A 24,671-nucleotide genomic window follows, 5' to 3' on the forward strand; every position below is an offset into this window, starting at 1 on the left:
AATGTAAATATTTCTTATTTTTTGTTTTATATATATATATATACACATCATCGCTAATTTTTTGTTACCACAGTGGTTGTTTCCTTAGTCACAGTTGTTGTTTCCTTAGTCACAGTCGTTGTTTCCTCATTTACAGTTGTTGTTTCCTTAGTCATAGCCATTGTTTCTTCAGTCATAGTTTTTGTTCCCTTGGTCACAACCGCTTTTTCCTTCATTATGCTATTGTTTCTTTAGGCACATTGTTGTTTCCTTTAAATATAGTTGTTGATCTTTAACATGCGATTATCATCTTTTTTTAGTTATATCTTTATTCCTTTAGGGCAAGGAACATTTTTAGCTTTCTCCTTATATGATGATGGAAAACCAATTTGTTTTATGGCTATCATTAGAGAATTTTTTATAAGAAATAATTATCAGAATTTTAAAATTTCCGTGAATTTTTAATCCTTTCTACAATTGTAGAAAAATTATAATAATGCTTATACTGCATTCCTTTCATCACTTCTTACAAAACATCTTTTAATTCTAATCTTCCAACAATAAATGACCGTTTTTTTTTTAGGACGAAATTAGCAAGCTAGAAAAGTAATTACTATAATACTTCTTACACCATCCCTAACTCTTAAGGAGTTGACATGCCACCCCATTTACTAAGTAATCTATTAAGATTAATGAAAACTATAATTTAACAGAGGATAGGAGGTCTCATCACTGGCTGACCTACTATGATCATAGGGTCTAGTGGAGTGACATTGCCACTTTTGGTTACCAAGCCAGGGTAATGGTCTTTGGATTTTAAGTCGAAGGACAAGAGGTCTCATTACGAGCCGACTTTTTTTCCTCATTAGCTTTGGTGAATGGCATTGTTTTTAACTGGTCACTACACCCGAATAATGGCCTTCTGTAAATACTTCAAAAAATCATATATAACAACAAAACTCGGAAAATATTTTAGTAAATGGGACACTGGCATCTCAAAGGGTTAAAAAGGAAACCATGTCGAGGCTGTTAGACTCCGTCTTCTCTGTCAGAATTAAATTGCCAGGTGGCAAAGGAAGAGTGACTGTTGTGCAACTTGTATCTAGTAATCTTAATCATGAAAACCCATGCTCTTTACTTGGTCTGCTGAAAGGAAGAGAGGGGCTGTTTTGGCCTTCCGATTTATATCTTGAAGGAAGTGATCAGCATAGAGGCTGGTTTCGGAGCTCCTTGTTAACTAGAATTGCAACTACAGGACGGGCACCATACAAGAGTGTTTTAACACATGGATTCGTTTTGGATGAGAGGGGTCATAATTGAGTAAATCTCTTGGCAATGTGATAGATTCATGGACTGTTATTGAGGGTGAGAGAAATCAAAAGGAGGCACCTGGACATGGAGCAGATGTGTTACGGCCTTGGGTTTCAAGTGTTGATTATACTAGTGATGTGATGATTGGTGCACAAATTCTCAAGCAAATGTCTGAGACATACATAAAATTGCGTGGAACATTGAGATATCTTCTTTCAAATCTTCATGACTGGAAACCAGAGAGTGCTATTATGTATAAGGATCTCCCATTGATTGACAAACATGCTCTTTTTCAACTAGCTAATGTGATCAAAAATATCAAGGAGAGCTTTGAGTGCTATCAGTTCTATAAGATTTTCCAGATTATACAGCGCTTTGCTATAGTAGACCTATCGAATTTCTACATTGATGTAGCTAAAGATCGACTATATGTTGGGGGTAAAAATAGCCAAACAAGGAGGACTTGTCAGACTGTTCTTGCAGCTCATCTACTCTGTATAGTGCGGGCTATAGCTCCAATTCTACCTCACATGGCCGAGGACTCATGGCAGCACTTGCCATTTCCATATAGCAGGGAAGATGGCTCTCCAGCGGAGTTTGTTTTTGAGGCACAATGGCCAAGAATAGATGAAGATTGGCTCTCTCTAGCAAAAGAGGAGGTTGAATTTTAGACAAAAGCTCTTGAGGTGAGGATAGAAGTGAACAAAGTCTTGGAGATGGCCAGAACAGGAAAACTAATCGGTGCAAGTTTGGACGCAAAAGTTTACTTGTATAGTTCTGATCCAAATCTTCTCAGAAAATTCCAGCAGATGTCTATGCCTGGGGATGATGCAGATAAGTTGCATAGGATTTTCATAACTTCTCAGGTTGAGGTTTTACCTTCAATGGACCACGTATCTAGCACTGGTGCTGCATTCACTGGAACCTAGCAGGATTGGGTGACTTATGGATTGGGGTATCTCGTGCAGAAGGTTCCAAGTGTGAAAGATGTTGGAATTATTCGCAGAAAATCTAAAAAATTGGAGTGAAGACCCCTCCTATGAGAAACTGCTTAGAATATAAGCACGGGTCTAACTCGAAATCGCACGAGTAACTCGGATGACCTGCTATTGCCAGTGAGCTGACGTATATCCCGGTCATCAATCCTACTTCTCGATATCCTTTTACGAGCAGTTGGAGGTTACCTGATTCGGCCAGGTTTGATTTGTTACGAGCAGGCGGGGCCTTATCAGAGCCCAATTTAATATTATTGTCCAGCACTATAGTGAACTCCATTGACCCTCATAGAGCTTCTACCACATGACCAACAGTTGTGCAACTAGATGATATACAAGCTTAAAACCTCCTGTAAAAGTTCAAGCTAGCGGGCATTCTGTAGGAAATTCCATTATGTCGATCCGCGCTTTGCTTTCTTGCAGCAGCAAACAACGCTACGGTCTCTTCAATGCAAAATTTGTGCATTGGCCATCAAGGACTCTCTGCTTTCGAGGAATGTCGAAGACACTGCCATTTTCTGTTGGTTGTGCTGCTTCTGCAAAAACACAAGATGTTCAGACTCCTCCAAAGGTCAAAGTTCTTATTGGAGGCGAGTTTTTGGATTCTCAAGCACAAGAATGGATTGATGTTATCAATCCGGCAACACAGGATGTTGTCTCAAGGCTACCCTTGACCACATGTGAAGAATTTCAATCAGCAATAGATGCTGCAAAACAAGCTTTTCCAGCCTGGAGCAACACCCCTGTTACTTCATGTCAGCGTATAATGTTTAAGCTCCAAAAGCTCATTCGAAGGAATAGGGAAAAATTGGCAGTGAGTGTAACTACAGAACAAGGAAAGACTCTAGGTGATGCTCATGGTGATGTTTTCCGTGGGTTGGAGGTTGTAGAACATTCGTGCAACATGCCAAGCTTACAAATGGGAGAGTTTGTGGAGAATGTATCATCTGGCATTGATACGTACAATATCAGGCAACCTCTAGGTGTTTGTGCTGGGATATGCCCATTCAACTTTCCGACTATGATTCCTTTGTGGATGTTTCCATTGGGAGTCACAGCTAGTAACACATATATCTTGAAGCCTTTAGAGAAAGATCCTAGAGCCGCAATGCTTCTAGCCGAGTTAGCAATGGAGGCTGGGAGCTTGGAGGAGGCCATTGATATTGTAAACAAAAATCAATATGGCAACGGGGCTTCTATATTCACAACATCAGGTGTAGCTGCAAGAAAATTTCAACATGAGATTGAAGCAGGCCAGGTTGGTATTAAAATACCAATAACAGTTCCGTTGCCCTTTTTCTCATTCATGGGTTCAAAGGCATACAACAGAGCGCTATTCAAACGGAGCCAAAACAGCAGAAGACATAGGATTCGATTCCTATTTCAAGACTTCAGTTAATGATTCAACAGGATCTGCGCTCCAGTTTGTCGGCCATCAGAGGATTTTTAGAGGGACGCTGTATTATTTTAGAATAGATGTAACACTCCTTTCTAATTTTTTGTAATTTCAGTTGAAACAACGCCCTTATTGTTGGGTCGATCTGTTGTTTTTTCTAGAATAGTTTATTTAATGTATTAAAATAATCATTTGTAAGAGTGTGAGGGGAGAGAGTTCTGAGCGCTGGTGGAGGAGAGAGAACAAAGTTTCATTGTACAAATTTGACAAAGATTTTAATTAAAAAACGCAGCTCTGACCCCTGAGATTCCTGTGGTATGAGATTTAACATTTGTGTCCTCTTTTGTTTCATATGTAACCTGTTATGTGTTCATGTCATTTCATGATCGTTTCCATTTGAACAAATGAAGTGTTAAGGTAGAATTCATAATTTATATGCTCTGCCTTTAAGTTTTTTCATATTTAATGTTTTCTTCTGTTTGAAAAGGATTCATCTTCTATGCCCTTGTCAGCTCCTCAGCAGTCTTGCCATTCCATTTAATCTCAATTTGATGTTAAAATTTCTTGCCTACCTTGCCTAAGGAGATAATCTGTGTTCTTGATTATATTTCTCTGTTCAAGACTGTTTCTTTGCCCCATGCAGCCCAGGAAAACCCCATCATTTATTAAAAACCCCTTTTTATCAATTTACTAGCCTAAAAGCAGTTTCTTTTAAAGTCATCTCAGCCCCTTTTGAAAACTTTTTGCTGAGATAGACTGGAGAGAGCCCTCTCCTGCCTCGTAGGGCTAGCTACGAGGCTAAGTGGTTTGATGTTGCCTTGGATTTTGCCTTCTTCAGCCTGAGGCCAAATTTGAGCGCTAACAGAGGCTATGGATATCTGCTGGCAGTATATGACATGCATGGGTATTGAAGTAAAACCAAGAATTACAATATAGCTTGGCTTTTTGTTCCTTCAAAATTAAAACAAGAACGATCGTTAAATTTATTATGGACATTCTTAAAACCTTCCGAGAATGTGGTGATGTTTGGTTCTTTATGAGCATTTCACTATAATTCTACATACTAGAAATATTCTTTTTCCGGAAAATCAACATTCTAAATTAATCTCCTTTCTTTTCTCTAATGATATGCTTGATATAACTATTACTTCCATCCATCTAGTCCTTCATATACATTTCCCTATGCCTTTATTTTGTCTGCATCCTCCGTGGGTTTTAATAAATCACGCTATCATTACCGCACACGAATTATAATCATTTCCTCATGCACCATAGATATATCACGATTTCTATTTATCCTTTTGACAATCACTTTATTGCACTGCATTAATGTACCATTATCTTCCAAACGTGCCAAATATGCCATCTTGTCAAAATTTGATTAACAACTGTAAAATACGTTTACTCTTATTGGGGGAAGGGGGGGGGGGAGTTGGCACTGACAGATGACTGTTATTTTCATTTTTGAATACCATTGCATGTCATCAAAACCACTATACTCTGTACAAGCTTACTATCATTCTACATTGTGAATTTTGTTGTTTCCAAATTGCAAGACTGTGCCCTATTGAATAGTTAACAATGGGTGGGAATTTAGTATGAAATGAACCCACACAACTACAGGTCTCAGAATAGGTACACAACATCTTAATTCAAGTTGGATGGATAGAATATTTTGAACAATTACAGGGGTTCGACAATGCGGTAGCATTGGAATTCACTAAGAGTTTGGACAATGGTGAGAAATATACAGGTACAAGTAAATGAAAGTGAAATAGAAAAAGTGGCAAGGTTTTCGATGGCAGGAGAAAAGCGGTATTATATACACACCTCTCTTTAGAATGCGACTCTTATGTTCTTAAATCCTGGCGAAGAATTGATCAGAAAGGGTAAGGGGTATAACTCCAACTCATTACCCAAGCCGTGGGAGGAGATAACAAATATTTTACAGCAGTACATCACCTGTGATGGAAGGTACGTCATGGTAAGGTGGAATCATCTCAAACTCATGGCATCCCTAGGGAAAAAGGTAACTCTGAACCTCCCATATTTTCTTAATTTAGTATTGCATGAGACTGCTACTAGATTAAGGAGGTCCAAGGACCAAGCTGTAGTTGTAAGTCACCATGGACTCATCAAGCTATTAGTTATAAGAAGTCTTAGCCAAGTCCAACAGACTTGGGAAGGGTTATTTAGAAACCCTGATGATGATCAAGACATTCCTTTGGAAAATGAAACAATTGCTGGAACATCTAGGGACATTCTAGATAGTGATAAGCATCTAGAGGGAGACAATGAGGAAAAATTAAATGAAACCCCCATGATAGAAAATATTTCATGAGAGACTGTACAGATTGAGAAACCTCAAAAACTTAGCAGAGCGGAGAAAAGGATGGCATCAGTTTTAGCTTCCCTGCCTAAGAAAAGGAGGATGTCCGCTAAATGTTTAAAGCAGGGTCAGAGTTCCTTGAACTCTCTTGAACAATTAACAGAAAAAAAAGAGCTTAGGATGTATCAACTTCAGATCAGATGGAACAAGAAACAACAATAGCCCAAGCACTAGAAGGGCTAGAAATTTTACTAGATACTACAAATTTTGGAAAAGATGTGACCACTTCAACAGAAGAACTTGCAGTCCATCCTGATAGTCCTCTCGACCAAGGGGCTTCACCGAATTCGCCGGTTGTTAGCTCTCCTATTGATTTTGTAGCCACTATTATCCTGGATTCAGATAATGATCCTGAAGCTGTTTTGTCCCAAGGGTGTTTTAAAGACTATGTTGCTAATTTATTAGAGCCTTCCTCTCCAGAGGGAACGACTCGAAAGTCTTTTGAAAATTTTATTGATGAAGAACGAGATGTTACCATTGAATTTTTAGCTGAGACTTGGATTAATTTTTCCAAGGACTTGTTGAAGCCTCGAAAATCACTGCAACAACATGGGGGATGACCACCCGGTCCGGACCTTAAAGCAACTCATTTTTTGTTTGGAATGGTGGTTCCGACTGGTTCAACTAGGTCCAGTTACCTTCTCTCAATCCCCAATGGCTTTAAAATATGACTTTCATTCACCAATGGAGAAGAGACATTAGATCAACCCTCTTGCTGATCGGGCAAGAAATTAATCCTTAAGCTGATTTGGGCCTCAACCAATCCACTACTAAAGTTTACCCCTTTGGGAAGAGGCCTTAAAAGAATGTAGAAATTAATCTATATGAAAACTTATTCTAAGATGAAAGCAAAAGGAACTATCTTAATCCTATCTTAATTAGGCAGATATAGATCTAACCGAATTAAGAGCAAGATATTCAAAGTATTGGAATTTAAATATGTCTGAGTTTTAATGAATATCAAGCTAACAAAGTAGTTCAATTAACTGACATTATGAATACCAAAACACATCCTATTGATACCCCTTAATTGAAATAATCAATCAACAACACTCAGGATGAAGTTCACAAAATGATATAGATCATTTAATCAGTAACTTGAAAGATTAAATAATAATATGCGGAAGAAGTTCACAACATATCACTATTCAACAAATCAGTTTTATGAGATAGATTTCTGAGTAAATAGTTACTCATAAATCAAAATTTAATCCATAAGAGTAGAGATACATAATAACATAAAATTGAGACAAATTACCCATACTGACAAAAGTGCACAAATATGAAAGTAAATTGACACATTCCTGTCATCATAAAATGAAACAAGTATTTAAAATAATAGTATTCGAAATACCAATTTTATTGAATCCATTCTCTAGCTCCGGTCTCCAACAGTTTTCTACAGTGCCTGAGATTCTGCTTTCAAAACCAGAACTACAATAGTGCAAACTCTGTTCATTATACATGACTAAGAATGTAAAAGAAAAACCTCAACAATCTTTAGATCTGAGATTTTTACTCCTCCCACCTACAACTCTAAATCCCTATTACAGAAGTGATTTTAGAATTCCATAATTGAAAAGGAGAGAAGCCTTTATTACATTTTGCAATCTGCTATTTATAATATTTGCAAAGAAATTCTTAACAAGAAAGTTTGTTGAAGAAGAAATATGCTCAATCAATTTTCATATGCTCAAAATTTCATTCTTCAATTGCTGGTGCATTCCCATTGATTGAGATCTTGTTCTCCTCATTTTTTCAACTGTTTTCCTGTAAAAACAAATCAAAACAAAATTAAAATGTAAAAATAAAATCAAAATGCCAAATCTAGAATTAAAACAAATCTAATCAAATTCAATTAAATAAATAATTGAAAAGGAAATCCAAGCTTTCTATTGATTCCTGTGATGATTTAATTGGCCAAGGATATCATTGATGAATGGATTTTCATTTAGAAGAGGCTTGGGCAAATGAAAATGCAGAAAATAAAACTCAGGAAAATTAGTTTTATTCAAAATTCGGAGCTTGATCTTCTGCTAGATTTTAGACCCAATAAATGATCAAATCTGTTAATAAAACATCATTAGAAATATTCTCCATGATTTTATTTTTGCAATGAGCCGTCTTGGGCCTCATTTGGTCAAGTAAAACTTAATCTATGAGTCTTCAAAGTTGATGAGTCAAATCTGGCAGAATTCTGGAAATTCTGTTGCCTAGGCCAAAAATCATGGTTTGTTAATTAAATTCTAATCTTAAATTAGATTATAGTTATTTATTTAATTAATACTAATTAATTTTAATAACGATATTAATTTAATTATAGACAAAACTAATTAATCTAAAAAAACTGAATTTATTAATTAATTAAAATATTATCATATTATATTAATATTATAAATATTTTATTTATAATATAAATATAATATATATTTTTATATTACAAAACTAAACTATATTAATTTCTTATTCTTGCCCACGGGGCTTTGGATTGATGGTGAATGGGTGCATTGTTGAGGCACTCCTTGTGATAGGTCACCGGTTGAAATCCCCGTGGGTGCTTACCTACCAAAAAAAAAAACTTCTTATTCTCCAAACTTGTTTCAACGTATTTGAAAACCAAATATTCGAAGCCCATTAAAAATGGAAAATGCCATTATGTCATTGCATTGCATTGGTGAGTCACATCACATATTTTTTTTAAATGTTCATTGTAATCTTTGCGATATCGATGGACCTGATAAATTAATAAGCTAAGGTTAATACTCATATCAGATCCAGAGATTGAGTAGTGTAATGGAAAATCTTGTGATGTGACTATATTGGAAAAGTTTCGAAATCGAAACTTCTGCTTGGTCTCGGGGGCTATGTAAAAAGAAAAAATTATTTACAAAATAATTTTATATTTACAATTTCAAAATTAATTATTTAAAGATGAATAAATTTATAAAACTTAGGTAATGTACAATTTATACATTTTAATAGGCCAAGGTAGTGAAAATTATCCAATTTTATTTAGGCGCCATTTACAAACTGGTTGACCAAATAGAGCGAAACAAGTGTCGTTGGAAATATTGTGAAAAATCGGATTCAATGAAACAATCAAAATGGAAATCAGACAAAAAAAAATGATGAAATCGTAAGATAATCTTAAATGAAAATAAAAAAAAATTCCTAGCCAAAAATTTGTAGAGAGGGTCCCCATTATTTGAGTACATAAAAATATGATAAAAATCCGGCGGGAGGGGGGGAGGGGGGGTGGGCGAGAGGGCGGTTGTGTTTTACCACAACAATGGCGACACACGGGGTAAGAACCAGTTATCTCTGTTTTATATGAATGAGATTTTCCTAAAATTAAAGTAAAAATAATTAAAGAAGAGAGAAATTATTTTTGAAATATTTGGCTAGGTTCATTAATCTGAATAAAAACAAGAATCATCTAATTGTAGTTTTTTTTTTAAAATTACTCATAAATCAAAATATCTCATAACTCTATATCAATCTTTAATTAGTTGTAGAGATAAAGCAGGGGTCACTTTACAGTTTAACTTTTAAAATATACTCATTTGTCACAGGTAGAGCCATTGCTGCCAGCAAACATCTATAGTCTTGACAGGGTTACCTTTCATTCATCAATGATTCAAAATCCCATCTATTAAAAATTATTGACCTAGAGATAAATCCATTTATATATGTTTATTTTCTTTGAATTTGTTTTTATTTTTTAGTTCTTAAAAGTCATTGTCCTAGTTTGGTAGTCAGATAGTTGACAATGCCATTCACTAGTTATAATTGGACTGAACAAGCTGGCTCGTGATAAGATCCCTTGTCTTACAATTGTTTGCAATCATAAGCCATTACCCTGGTTTGTTTAGCAGTGTTGGTAATGTCAGCTTATTTTTCCCCTATGATCATGGTAAGCAAGCTCATGATGAGACCTCTTATCTTTTAAGTTTAAATATATTTTTGGATTACACTCTAGAAAAACAAGACTTTTTTGGACAAGGAGAATTATTGACTCCTTAAGAGTTAAGAATGACAATTTCAGAGTTAAGGGTGCTTCGCTGTAAGTGTCTTTACTTGATTAAAAATAACTTTTCTTGATTGATAATAAAATTTTGAAAGATTTTAATAAAATATTGAAATTTCAAAATAATTAGAATTTTGATGAAAAAGAAATTTCTCAGATTTTATGATACTTGTCAACTTCTCTTGTTTTGTAGTCTCTTCCCTAAGTATGTCTACCTTTATAATAAGAAAAACAATATTTATTAAGAGATTTAAGAAAAAACCAATAATAGACTATTAACATTCTTTTTCTGCGTATGCCGACCATTGTTAAGTAACAAAAAATGCCTTTTGTATAAGTTATGACAGAGTCACCAAAATTAAAACTGAAAAATAAAAGGAAAAGAATTCTTAATCTGAATTGATAAATGAAATCAACAAACAAAAATAACAATAAAAAAGGTAAGAGCAGAAAAGAAAATTCAAATTTTTAAAAGATAAACTCCAACAAGAATGTTTATACCAATGTCTCAACAAAATGAAGTAAAAGAAAATAATCATGTAACCATTCCTTCTTATGTCAAGATTCAGATAAATTTTACCTTGCAGGGTTATAACGTTTTAGGCTTCAGATAGCAGCGATGATAAAATTCAGCCACAATGAAAAAATTTATGTCTGGTGTCAATATTTTTTCTTTCAAAGCATCATCTTAATCATTTTCTAATAAAAGAAATGCTTAAAGAAATAAACTACAGGTTTAGAAACTTCCTAGTGTTGCTGTTTCGACGAAGATTATCGCTGTTTCTTGGAAGCAAACCAGGAAAAGAGTATAGGGCTTCAAACTCTGATATAATGGAGGATTGAAAGTTTTTTATTTTTTATTATTTTTTATGAAGAGTTGCAAAATAGATTATTATATTAGCAAAATTTAAAAACAAAAATGAAACTAAAGTAAAGTAATGAAAATAATTGAAAGTGGGTATATGAAACTTACCATTGGAGAATTGCATTTAATCTTACCTGTGAGGTATCATCTTTTCCAATGCTAGATAACTTTTTCTTTTAATTAAAATCAAAACCATGAAAATGTTGAACTAACTGTAATCTTATAACCCAAAATAATTATTTGTTTTACTTAAACCAAAGCAGTAAACTATAAGGAGATAATGGTTTGTGTTAAGGGAATCGAAAGTAAAACAAATACATCAGAAATGAGAATGAAATTATGCTTCTTACAACGATGAATGTTCTCATAATATTATAAGTTTTATATCAATTCCATTTCCATAAATTGTCCAGGATCAAGACCAAATCCAAGATAATGAAATTTATATGTGTAGATGGGAAGGCCTTAAATTTCATATTTAAATATGGAGTAGAATATCTAAAACAGAAATATAAGAGAAATCGAAATGATATAACCTTGTTGCAAATTTCCTATAAATTGCTTTAATACCATAGTGATTACCTAATATTGCCTAAAAATATTTTATACAACGCAATGCCTCAATGGATGTTTCACATCGCAAGTTTCTTCACCATACTTAAATTTCAATCCGTGATTTTTACCTTTACCGATATGGGATATAACGATTGAATGTTAATGGAAAATGGGCATGTATCAGAGTTTATCGCATCGGAAAATCTTAAGGTAAGGCTTCATTTTAGTTTTGTGATGCGATATATTTGTTGCGGTGGCAAATTTGTGATATGGACATATGCTATGTGAAAATATGTGATGCGATGGGAATATTGAAGAATCGTTATATCGGGGATCGGGGAATAGCCACATCACACATCGTACATTGCAGATTTAGAATTGTGATATGAGCATATATAATAAAAATTACGATGAAGCGATTGCGATATCAACGTATTGGGACATTGGGAAATAGTCATGTCGGAAATGTTGATATTATTCTGCAGCTGCGGGGATGCGATGGATGACGTGGCAAATTAGTGGGACCGATTTGGATCTCAAAAGAAATCGGCGATCAGCAAATTTACGTATATGATGTAACATTGTTGATACGCCTCTGTGCAACGAAGAACGAACCCGATAAAAGTATTATGTGAATTCAATATCGTATCAGATCCGGAACATCGGGACTTTTAAGCTTATGCCCCTACCATTATTGCGATTGAATGAACATGATATTTTTAATGAACTTGATTTAAATTTTATATCGGGTCTCGAATTGTGTGAACAAGCAATATTGACAAAGTCAACTATGGGATATGCGAAATGCAAAATGTGATATATGATATGATAATTGTGGAATTTTGCGAGAGAGGCATGTAAAAGAACATCAAAGGTCTTGTATCAACAATTTTTTATCAGTAAACGCTAAGAGTCACTTCCGATGTAATATTGTAATACAAATAGTTGTGATATGGACGATGTAATATTGAAAGGAAAGAATTGATGAAATGAGCGGGAGGGGAATATCACAAAGGTATATTCATCGTAGTATCAGTGATATGAAAGTCAAGTTGAAATATTCCGATATGAATTTTGCGATAATGTTTTAAAGGCCTATTTGGTTTTTTAATAAATGAAAGCAAAATTAAAGAATGCTCAAATTCTAATGAACAACAAACAAAATTTCCTTAAACCTTTTGTGGATTTGAAATGGGTTTTCTACTTACTTCCAGTTTCGAAAATGAATGAAAACTTACAAATGAAATAGAACAAGAATAAGAAATAAACCAAGGAAAAGGAAAAACCAACAATAGATGAAAATGAACTGATGAATGCATACCTGGAAGAAAATTGTCTGTAAATTTTATCTCATAAATATTTAATTTCTTCCATGAATTTCTTAAAATTCGGATTTTGTTCAAAATCATCTCATTATTTATTTTAAACTAGAGTGTGCAATCAACTTAAATAAAATTAGCTATTCATGTTTAGGAAATCTGAAATTCATAGAATTCACCAGAAATGTAAATTAAAATATACTCCCCTTTGAAATGCAACAATAATTATCACATTTTCTCATTCTGAATTAACTAAACTGAAGTCTGTATTGTTAAGGTGGTTGTTCAATAATGCCTTTAGTAAATAAATATGGTGCATATTACAACATCAAATAATAAACTAAAGATCAGAATAGAATAAAGCCACTGATTATGAAAGAATATCAACACAGATTCAAATGTGTGCACACAACAAAATGGACACCCTTAAGGTCATTTTAACAAATTTTGAGGAAGATAACATGAACTTCATGTGTTTACATCAAATGGTAAGACTGATTAATAATAATCGAATTGACATTAAGCTTGCGAGCTTAGACAATCATATATTTTACGGGACAATGATATCAAGAAGCTTTTGCATCATCGAAATTTTCAACATAACAATCTAAGAAGAAAATCTTAGAAGGAAATGTCGAAATAGAGAAAAGTTGCTTTGAGGTGATGTGTGCCAAGTGCATACACAATTAAATTTAGTCAAGACATTATTCGAAATAGGCATAGATGTAGTCATGGGTAGAGGTATTGCTGTAGGAAATTTTTGATTTAAGGATGGGAAGCAAAAATCAAAAAAATTCTGATGAGAGGAAAACATTTTTCTGAAAACGTATATGATATGAGAAGGGTTGATTGCTTGCTTTATTTTTATCTGCAGAATTGTTTAAAATAAATTAACTATATAAGCAAATTAACTACATTAATTCTACTCGTATCCTAACTATATACATGAAAATGAATAGTTATAGTCATATTTCCAATGTAACCACTCTCTCATTTTAATTCCTGCATATATGTATAATTCAAACATTAGTAATAGAAATACAAATCTAATTAAATTGAGAAAACTAAATATGAAAGCAGAATGTACAGTTATTGTTAGCAACTTATTTAAAATCTCCTTCTTTTGAAATGCCCTTTCCAATTGGATTTCAATTGGATCATAGAAATTTAAATGGATTTCCATTAATGATTGGAAGAGATTAAAAAGAGAAGAAAATAGGTCAGATTGCAAATATGAGCTTTTAGATTCACAGGCCTGAAAAAAATTGTTTGTGTTATGTGTAAGTGTTAAACTATCAACAATCTTCCATGAAGGAAAACTTTCCAAATATTTTTCAAATGAGTTAATGAAAAATGGATGGAAATCTGTTAGATACAATGGAAGATTATTAATTGAATTAGATTGTTGGTCAGATTGTAAAAATACACTCTCTTGTTGATACTGCCTTTGAGAAGGTAGAAGCTTTTGATAAAAAATTAGCATCGATTGAAATTGGAATATTGATAGCTTTTGATGTTCATGATTATAATATGAAACTTCAATTTCCCAATAGGGCAATGCATCAATTGAGTGTTTGATAGTGCAATGTTCAATATGCCAGCGTAAAGTATCAAAAATTTGAAAAATAAAATCAGAAGTTAAATATGATTTTAAACAAAATAAGTGAGGAAACAAAAATAAAATAAAATCACTAATGGTACAACTAATGTTACAACACAATTGGGATTGTTTTGAAATAATTTATTTTTTCACAAGGATGGGCCAGAATAATGAGATTTGAATGATTGCCAATTCTAAATTGTGAATTAGAAAGGGAATTATGACCATGAATAGGAATGAGAGCTTGATCATGATATGAATCATAAATTGGAATGATTTCTTGGATGTCGAAATCATGAAGATAATTTGCTGCTTGAGAATGAGGATTAGTTGGAATAATTTTTGAATTAAAGCATTCCTCATCTTCATATGTGTTTTGAATTTTTTCATGAGGATTGACTTCAGAAGAATACAAATCAACATTTTCATTGTCATAGTAATTATCATAATGACTTCACGATATTTATTAGAATTCTCTTCGATCTCATCCAATGTATCAAAACAAGAAGGAATATAAAGTACATATTTATTAATGCCAAAAGAATGATCAATTATTGTTTCTCTGTCTTGATAAAAACTAATTGACATTTCATTTTAATCAACCTCTGTATTTTCTGAAATATCATTAATACCAAGAGAGGAGAAATTACCATCAGTAAAAATATCAGGATAAAGGGAAAAATGAGAATTAGAAATAATGAATTCAAAAGTTTCTCTGTTTGAGAAATCTTGTGCATTCTGTTCATTATAAATTTCAAATTCTAAATCATTCCTTTGTGTACTAATGCTTTCTTGAAGAAGGTTGCTTTGTTGCTCTGAATTTGGCATTTTCTCATCATGAGAGAATTCAGAAATTTGTATAGCACTTTGTGTGTTATTGGTTACCTTGATTGCTGCTTGTACTTGTCGATTTGTGATCTGATTTTCTGAATTCAATGTAGAGTAATTTTCAGATTTCAAGGCAGCTCTTTCTCCAAAATTGCTGTTGTTGTCTTCTTTCATTTGGATAGAAATATTTTCCAAGCTTTGTGAGACCTTTTCAACATAATTTATTTGCACATCCATATTGGAATTCTCATTTATGTTGGAAGGGGATGAAACAAATCTTGAACTAATTTCATATGGACTGGGAATGGGAGGAAGAGAAAAAATATGTTCAAACTAATCTAGTGATTCTTCTTCCGGAGGTTTATCTTCGACTTTAAATTTTAAATGATTCAAACAAAATTGAATATTAAAATTACTAACAAACTCATTTTCAAACCTTTGTAGATATTCAATTTCATCACATACCTGTTCAATCATATCCATCAAATTTACAAATGAAAATTGTAGCAAATTGATCTCAGCTGTGAATTGAGGCAACTGGAAGCGTTCGACATTAGTTTCTGGCTTTTTCCACGAATGTGAGAGTAAAAATTCTGCATAAAATGTCTTCATCAATTCCTTGAAAATCACAATTTGAAACTTTTTGAATAAATTGAAAGACATGATTAAAAGTAGAAGAATTTCTCTTACCATGGATACAACTCCAAATTGGAAGTTTAAGAGGAGCCATTGTGATAAATAATAAGATGTTAGACTACAAAGACTCCACTTAGAAAACAAGTTTCAGGCCCTCCTTTAGCGCCAAAATGTTGAAGCCTCGAAAATCGCTGCAACAACATGGGGGATGACCACCCGGTCTGGACCTTAAAGCAGTTCCATTTCCGTTTAGAATGGTGGTTCTGATTGGTTCAACTAGGTCTAGTTACCTTCTCTCAATCCCCAATGGCTTTAAATTATGACTTTCATTCACCAATGTAGAAGAGACATTAGATCAACCCTCTTGCTGACTGGGCAAGAAAGTAATCCTTAAGCTGATTTGGGGCTTAGCCAATCCACTACTAAAGTTTGCCCTTTTGGTAAGAGGACTTGAAAGAATGTAGAATTAATCTATATGCAAACTTATTCTAAGATGCAAGCAAAATGAACTATCTTAATCCTATCTTAATTAGGCAAATATAGATCTAACCCAATTAAGAGCAAGATATTCAAAGTATCGGAATTTAAATATGTCTGGCTTTTAATGAATATCAAGCTAACGAAGTAGTTCAATTAACTGACATTATGAATACCAAAACACATCCTATTGAGACCTCTTAACTAGAATAATCAATCAACAACACTCAGGTAGAAGTTCACAAAATGATATTGATCATTTAATCAGTAACTTGAATGATTAAATAATAATATGCGGAAGAAGTTCACAACATATCACTATTCAACAATTCAATTTTATGAGACAGATTTCTGAGTAAATAATTACTCATAAATCAGAATTTAATCCATAAGAGTAGAGATACATAATAACATAAAATTGAGACAAATTACCCATACTGACCAAAGTGCACAAATATGAAAGTAAATGACACATTCCTGTCATCATAAAATGAAACAAGTATTTAAAATAATAGTATTCGAAATACCAATTTTATTGAATCCATTCTCTAACTCCAGTCTCCAACAGTGTTTTACAGTGCCCGAGCTTTTGCTTTCAAAACCAGAACTACAATAGTGCAAAGTCTGTTTATTATACATAACTCGGAATGTAAAAGAAAAACCTCAACAATCTCTAGATCTGAGATTTTTACTCCTCCCACCTACAACTCTAAATCCCTATTACAGAAATGCTTTTTGAATTCCAGAATTGTAGAGGAGAGAAGCCCTTATTACATTTTGCAATCTGCTATTTATAATATTTGCAAAGGAATTCTTAATAAGAAAGTTTGTTGAAGAAGGGATCTGCTCAAAATTTCATTCTTCAATTGCTGAAGCATTCTCATTGATTGAGATCTTGTTCTCCTCATCTTTTCAACTGTTTTCATGTAAAAACAAATCAAAACAAAATTGAAATGTAAAAATAAAATCAAAATGCCAAATCTGTAATTAAAACAAATTTAATCAAATTCAATTAAATAAATAATTGAAAAGGAAATCCAAGCCTTCTATTGATTCATGTGATGATTTAATTGGAAAATGATATCTTTGACAAATGGATTTGCATTCAAAAGAGGCTTGGGCAAATGAAAATGTAGAAAATAAAACTCAGGAAAATTAGTTTTATTCAAAATTCGGAGCTTGATCTTCTGCTAGATTTTAGACCCAATAAATGATCAAATCTGTTAATAAAACATACTCAGAAATATTCTCCATGATTTTATCTTTGCAATGAGCTGTCTTGGGCCTCATTTGGTCAATTAAAACTTAATCTATGAGTTTTTAAAATTGATGAGTCAAATCTAGCAGAATTCTGGAAATTATGTTGCCTAGGTCAAAAATCAGAATTTGTTAATTAAATTCTAATTTTAAATTAGATTATAGTTATTTATCTAATTACACTAATTAATTTTAATAATGATGTTAATTTAATTATTTACAAAATTAATTATAAACAAAAACTAATTAATCTAACAAAATTGAATTTATTAATTAATTAAAATATTATCCTATTATATTAATATTATAAATATAATATATATTTTTATATTACAAAACTAAACTATATTAACTTCTTATTCTTTAAACTTGTTTCAACATATTTGAAAACCAAATATTCGAAGCCCATTAAAAATGGAAAATGCCATTATGTCATCGCATCGCATATTTTTTTTTAAAATGCTCATTGTAATCTTTGCGATATCAGTGGACCTGATAAATTAATAAGTTAAGGTTAATACTTATATCGGATCCGCGGAGATTGAGTAGTGTATTGGAAAATCTTGCGATGTGACTATATTGGAAAAGTTTCGAAATTGAAACTTTTGCATGGGCTATCTAAAAGAAAAATTTATTTACACAATAATTTTATATTTATAATTTGAAAATTAATTATTTAAAGATGAATAAATTTATGAAAGATAGGTAATGTATAATTTATAGATTTTAATAGGCCAAGGCAGTGAAAAGTATCCAATTTTATTTAAGCGCCATTTAGAAACTGGTTGACCAAATGAAGCGAAACAAGTATCGTTGGAAAGCTTGTGAAAAATCAGATTCAATGAAACAATCAAAATGGAAATTTGACAAAAATAATAAAAAAAATGATGAAATTGTAAGACAATCTTAAATGAAAATAAAAAAAAATTCATAGTCAAAAATTTGTAGAGAGGGTCCCCATTATTTGCATACATAAAAATAAGATAAAAATGGGGGGGTTGTGTTTTACCACAACAATACCTCCTGGATTCTGGTATTGATATAACAACAAGGGAAGCTGACAGCTTACCAATAGCCAAACCCACTCAGGAAACTATGTTGAAGAAGTTGAAATAGTAGTTGTTGTTTCCTCCCCAACAACCTTGGTTACCAGTTCTATTCAGATGATCATAGGTACGAAAGCTGGGATAAATAAAGGAAGGAAAACTGTAGAAGGAAATTGATAAGTTAAAAGGAGAAAATAAGAAATTGTAAAGGAAAGTACAACAACTAAATAATTAGTTACAAGGTAGCAAGCAGTTTCACAAAGATTATGTGAAGAGGCCTAAAAAGAAGCAGGAAACTCAAGAAATGGAAGTCCAGACTGATGTTATATCTGTTCTTAATGAATTTTTTCTTACACTGGATTTGCATGCGATGGCAAGGAGAGAAATTGAGGATAGCATGCAGCCCTAGCTGCTGCTGCAACTCCCAGCGCGAAGCAACATTCCTTGTACCTCAGTGGCCCTTGTTGCTGAGGTCAGAACGACAGAAAGAGGAAGGTGAGATCGCCGCTGCAGTTTTCAGTGGGCAGATACTGCCCTAGATCATATTGGCCCTCAATGGCCTCCTGCTGCTGGGGTTTGAGCAATATGGATCCATCGGAAGAGGAAGATCATCATCACACAGATCACCAACAAGAATCAGAAGTAATAGAAAAAGCTTTTGGTTCCCTCATCTCTGCAATGGGTCCAGCAAAGAACATATCATTAGTTTCAAAGTTTGTTAAAATAATGGAAGAAATACCAGAAATATCTCTCCCTCCAGCACTCCCAAGAAAAGCAGCACTCTCCCTGGCAGAACGGGGTTAGTAGGGCAGTTTATTGGGTTGTGGCCATTACCCAAGGCTGTGCAAAAGTGGGTAGAAAGAAACTGGGCTGCAATAATATCTGGGAAGATCTCAATCAGATTCTATGGTAGAGGTTACTACACCTTCCACTTCGAAAGCAAAGAGGATCGCGATTTGATATTCAGGAACGGTCCATATTTTATGGATATAAGGGGATTGTACTTGAACAGATGGACACTGGACTTTGATCCAGAAATGGACATCCCAAATGTTGTTCCAGTATGGGTAAGATTGCCGCATCTACCTCTCCACTGTTGGGGAGATGATTCAGTTAAAGCAATATGAAACGCAGTTGAGAAATACATAAATAGATGTGAGCCTAAAAAAAACATGCATGCATGCGCCCGAATCTACGTGGAAGTGGATCTAGGCAAAGGTATTCCTGAAGCTATCAAAATAAAAGTGGATCAGTGGACGCACATACAACAACTGGACTATAAGCAAATCCCCTTCAAATGCAAGGTATGTCATGAATACGGTCATTTTGCAAATAGATGTATAAAAAATAGAGAAAATGAAAGTGAAAAGATTGAAGATCCGGAAAATAAATGGGAAAAAGTCAAACGAAAGAAGATAGCCAACAAACAACCAATCCAAGTCTCCTCTTAGCCCACACAATCTGCTGAAGCCCACTCCCTCTCGCCAAAAGCAAACTTAGCTAGTCAAAACCCCTTTGATCCTCTGCTCACATCAGATCCCCCATCCCTTGGAGCCAAATCTAGATCTAGATCTAGATCTAGAACCCCGCGCTCTCCAATCACCCAGCGGTCCCCCCTCTCCCCCAGAGACTCAATTCACCTCTCCCCCTCCCTCAGTAGACAGGATATTAACCAGAAAACAAGCTAAAGAAGCATTCCCAAATGCAGAAAACCAAAAAAAAGTTGGAAGAAAGACAAATAAAGAAGTAAGGGATGAAGCAACAACAAAAGAAATGGCCCTAGGAACACAACAGCCCATGGACACTTATCTAGGGAAAAGTACAGGAAATATGGAGAAAAGCCAGCATAAGGGGAAAGGAGCCATGCACCACCCAACAAGTAAATAATGATAATAGTCTCCTAGAACTGTAGAGGAATGGGCACACTTGTTAAGGAAAATGCAACAAGAGACATTTTGACAAAAGAGAACCCAGATATCCTTATGATCCAGGAGACAAAAGTAAACAACCAAGAATCGAAAAATCTTAAAAAAAAGTTTAGGCAATATGAAGGGGAAGCAATCCAGGCAACTGGAGCATCAGGAGGCATATGCACAATCTGGAAAAAAGGAAGGTGGGAATTAATGGGGAAAAACAGGGCAGCACTGGATTTTAATGGATCTTAGGAGGATCAACACAGAAGAGAAATACAGGGTGATAAATATATATGCCCCCAACCACTATAAGGAGAAAGAACAATGTTGGGCAACAATAAAGGAAGTATTACAAGAAACACAAGCTAGAAAAATAATTTTAGGAGGAGATTTAAATCTGGTTAGAAGTATAGAGGAAAAGTTTGGAGGAAACTTTCAAGCGGATCCATCCAAGAACTCTTTAGAAGAAATAATGGAATAGTATAGCCTTCTGGATATTCCTCCAAACAATGGAAAATATACCTGGAACAACAAGAGAGTGGGTAAAAGTAACATAAAAGAAAGACTGGACAGAATCCTGATCCAAGACAACATAGCAGCATTGTACATTTCTATCAAATCCAAAATCATTCACACCATAGCTTCTGATCATAAGCCGGTTGTAATAGCAATGGGAAAAATGGAAAACCAAGGTCCACTCCCGTTCAGGTGTAGCTCAATTTGGGATAGCAGCACAAAAATCAGCGAATTAGTTAAAACAGCATGGGCGCTAAGAATATCAGGCTCACCACAGTACATATGGGAGACAAAATTAAAAAAAGTAAAAACCAAGCTAGAGGAATGGGCAAGGCTAAATGAAATAAAAAAAAGGAAAAGAAAAAAGAGCTACAACAGAAAATCGACAACATGCAGGCTGAAAAAGAAAGTAAAGAAGAAAGCAAGCAAGACTACCTTAAAGAGAAAGAAATTTTCTAGGAGATATACATGGAAAACAGGAAGAGGAGGAAGAGGCAAGACTGAAATCTAGAATCCTTTGGCTCAAGGCAGGGGATAAGAATACATCCTTTTTTCATAACAGTATGAAAGTCAGAAGAGCTAGAAACTAGATAGAAAAAATACAAGTGGAAAATCAAGAAATCAAAGGAGCAGAAGAAATAAAAAAGCAGCCCACAAGCACTTCAAAAACTTACTATCAGCAACGGAGGAAACAACTGAATATGAAGAAATTTTGCAGCATACAAAGAAGAAAATTAAAAAAGAACAAAACAAAGACATGTGTATGGACCTCACAGAAGAAGAAATTGTGGAAGCCATTTGGAGACTGCAACTTGACAAAGCGCCTGGGCTAGACAGATTCACAATAGCCTTCTATAGAAATCATTGGTATACAATCAGAAAGGATTTCTTAAGAATGGCAAAGAATGTTTAAAAAAAAAAATGGGAGGCCACACAAGATCTTCCTATCTTGCTTTGGTTCCAAAGGAAGCAAACCCATCCACCTTCAATAGGTTCCGGCCCATTTCTCTGTGCAATTCCTCCTACAAGATAATAACAAAAATAGTGGCAAATAGAATAAAGAAAGTGCTGCACTTAATCATCTCAGAAAACCAAGGAGGGTTTGTCCCAAATAGACAAATCATTGACAATGTCATCATAGTTCAGGAAGTTGTCCACTCCAGTATCTTAAAGCAAGAAAAAGGTATGATAATCAAACTAGATATGGCAAATGCTTTCGATAGAGTCAGCCACTCATATCTACTGGCTGTACTTCAGAAACTGGGCTTCTCAAAAGAAATAATAGAAGTGATACAAGAATGCATATCCACTCCCTGGATAGCCCCCCTCATCAATGGAAGACCCAGTGAATTTTTTCAAAGCACAAGAGGCCTCAGGCAAGGCTGCCCTCTATCACCATTTCTCTATATAATAATGGCAGAAACTCTTAGTAGAGCATTGGAAACTCAGAGGAAAGAAAGAACTATCACAGGACTGAGAATAGCAAAAGGAATAAAGACCATAAACCACTCCTTGTTTGCAGATGATAAATTGTTGATGGGAGGAGCATCAACAATAATAGCAAGAAGATTCAAAAAAATAATGGATGCATTTCTATAGGTTTCAGGTGGACTTTTGAATAATACAAAATGCAGGATCTATAGGTGGAACATTCTACCAAGAACTATGCAAAGAATTTCCCAAATCATGGAAATCCCAACACAGGAAAATTAGAATCACTTTCTCTATCTAGGATTACCAATATCAAAAGAGATCATGAAGGCAGAAATATGGACAAAACAAATTGGGAAAATGCAAGACAGGATAAAGAACTAGGGAATGATGTGGTTAAATATGGCTGGAAGGGTGATATTAATTAAGGCTCTCCTTGCTGCATTACCAATATATCAATATGCACTAATCATGGCACCAACAAGTGCCCACAAGCAGATGGAATTAATTCTAAGAAGTTTTCTCTGGCAGGGAGGGAAGCAGGAAAACAAAAAGTTTAGTTTGGTAAGGTGGGAACAAGTAGTGCTACCATATGAACAAGGAGGCTTGTCCATTCGGTTGCCTGGGCTCATGAATGCAACCATGGGAATGAAAATTGTCTGGAGACTCATAACAGGTAACGAGAGCTGGTGGAAAAAAGCCCTCATAAACAAATATCTAAATGGTTCCAAGGAGAATCTGCTGAATGGGAACATCCCAATAAGACAAAGCACCCAAGTATGGAAGCTAGTCAAAAGAGTCATTCCAATAACGGGCAGCCACATTTCCAAAACTCCTGGGAATGGACAAAAAATCTCGATATGGGAAGACAGAATCATGGGAAAAGACCCATTACAGGATCACTCGGAAATGGATGGCATTCAAGAGTGGATGAGAGGGAAAGACTTTAATACCTTACATTCAATCTCCCCTTGGAATCAGAAGGAATGGAAAAGGCCAGCAATCCCAACAAACATGGAAGGACAATGGAATAAACTCAAGCATCATCTATAGGGGGCAGCACCAATTCATTGTGACGAGGAAGACAATTACCTATGGGACCCAAGTAATGGGCAATATACAGTCAAAACTGGATATAAAATTCTTCAAGATCAAACCAATCAGCAAGAATGGGAACCATGGAAAATAACATGGAAATCGGAAAGTTTGCCTAAGATAAAATTTTTCATTTGGACCTTATTAAAAGGAAAGATCCTGACTGGCGAAAACCTTAAAAAAAGAGGATTCCATGGGCCATCAAGATTCCCTTTATGCCAGCAGACAGAAGAAACCATTCAACACTTATTTCAGGACTGTAAATTCTCAAGAGAATGCTGGGAGCAGCGTTTGAGCCCACTAGAAGTAAATATAGACTATGGTAAACCATTGTCGGAATTCCTCAAAATTTTGGAGAAAACCTACCCATATGCAACAAAGAAGAAAGTCACAATTATAAGAATCTGGAAATGCATTCCAACAGTCCTATGCTGGCAAATTTGGTTGACTCGGAACAGGTGCATCTTTAAAAACCAAAATCCTAGAATTGGAAAAACATTATCAAAAGCATGGGGATTAACTTCAAAAATATTTAATGAAAAAGGAACTGCCCCAACAGATTATAGCATCCTTCAACAAGAAGAAAGAGAATGGCTTAGCAAAGCCATAATAGACAACAATGGTAAAAAGGGACAGAGAAAAGAAAGCTCAGGGAAAAACTGGAAATTGAGAATGACTGAAGAAGAAATTGAAAGTTGGAAAAGACTGCAAAATAGATATTGTTTTCAATTTGATGGAGCCTCCAAGAATAATCCTGGAAAGGCAGGAGCAGGTGGGATAATTTTTGATCCAAGTGGGAAAAAAATTGTCACATATGGATGGGGATTGGGACAAATTTCAAATAATAAGGCTGAAGCTTATAGCTTGTTCATGGGGACAAAAATAATAAAAAAAGAGGAATCCAAAATCCAGTAATCCTGGGAGATTCAACCATCATAATTGAGGCAATGACCCGAACGAAAAGTCCAAGCAACAAGTTTATGAGTAGAATAATAAAAAAAATAAGAAGGAATTTAGAAGTCTTTGGTAGTGTAAC

General features: G+C 34.3%; 2 pseudogenes; both read left to right on the forward strand.

Annotated features, from left to right (window-relative positions):
- Nucleotides 1-996: 996 nt before the first annotated feature.
- On the forward strand, nt 997-2,305 carry LOC149238936 (isoleucine--tRNA ligase, chloroplastic/mitochondrial pseudogene; annotated as a pseudogene).
- Nucleotides 2,306-2,679: 374 nt separating this feature from the next.
- Nucleotides 2,680-24,671, forward strand: part of LOC149238937 (methylmalonate-semialdehyde dehydrogenase [acylating], mitochondrial pseudogene) — a 64,546-nt pseudogene continuing 42,554 nt past the window's right edge.

This window comes from Pinus tabuliformis, chromosome 8, assembly GCF_031772625.1.
Source record: "Pinus tabuliformis cultivar Carrire ecotype Pingquan chromosome 8, CPIR1, whole genome shotgun sequence".
NCBI classification, from domain to species: Eukaryota; Viridiplantae; Streptophyta; class Pinopsida; order Pinales; family Pinaceae; genus Pinus; species Pinus tabuliformis.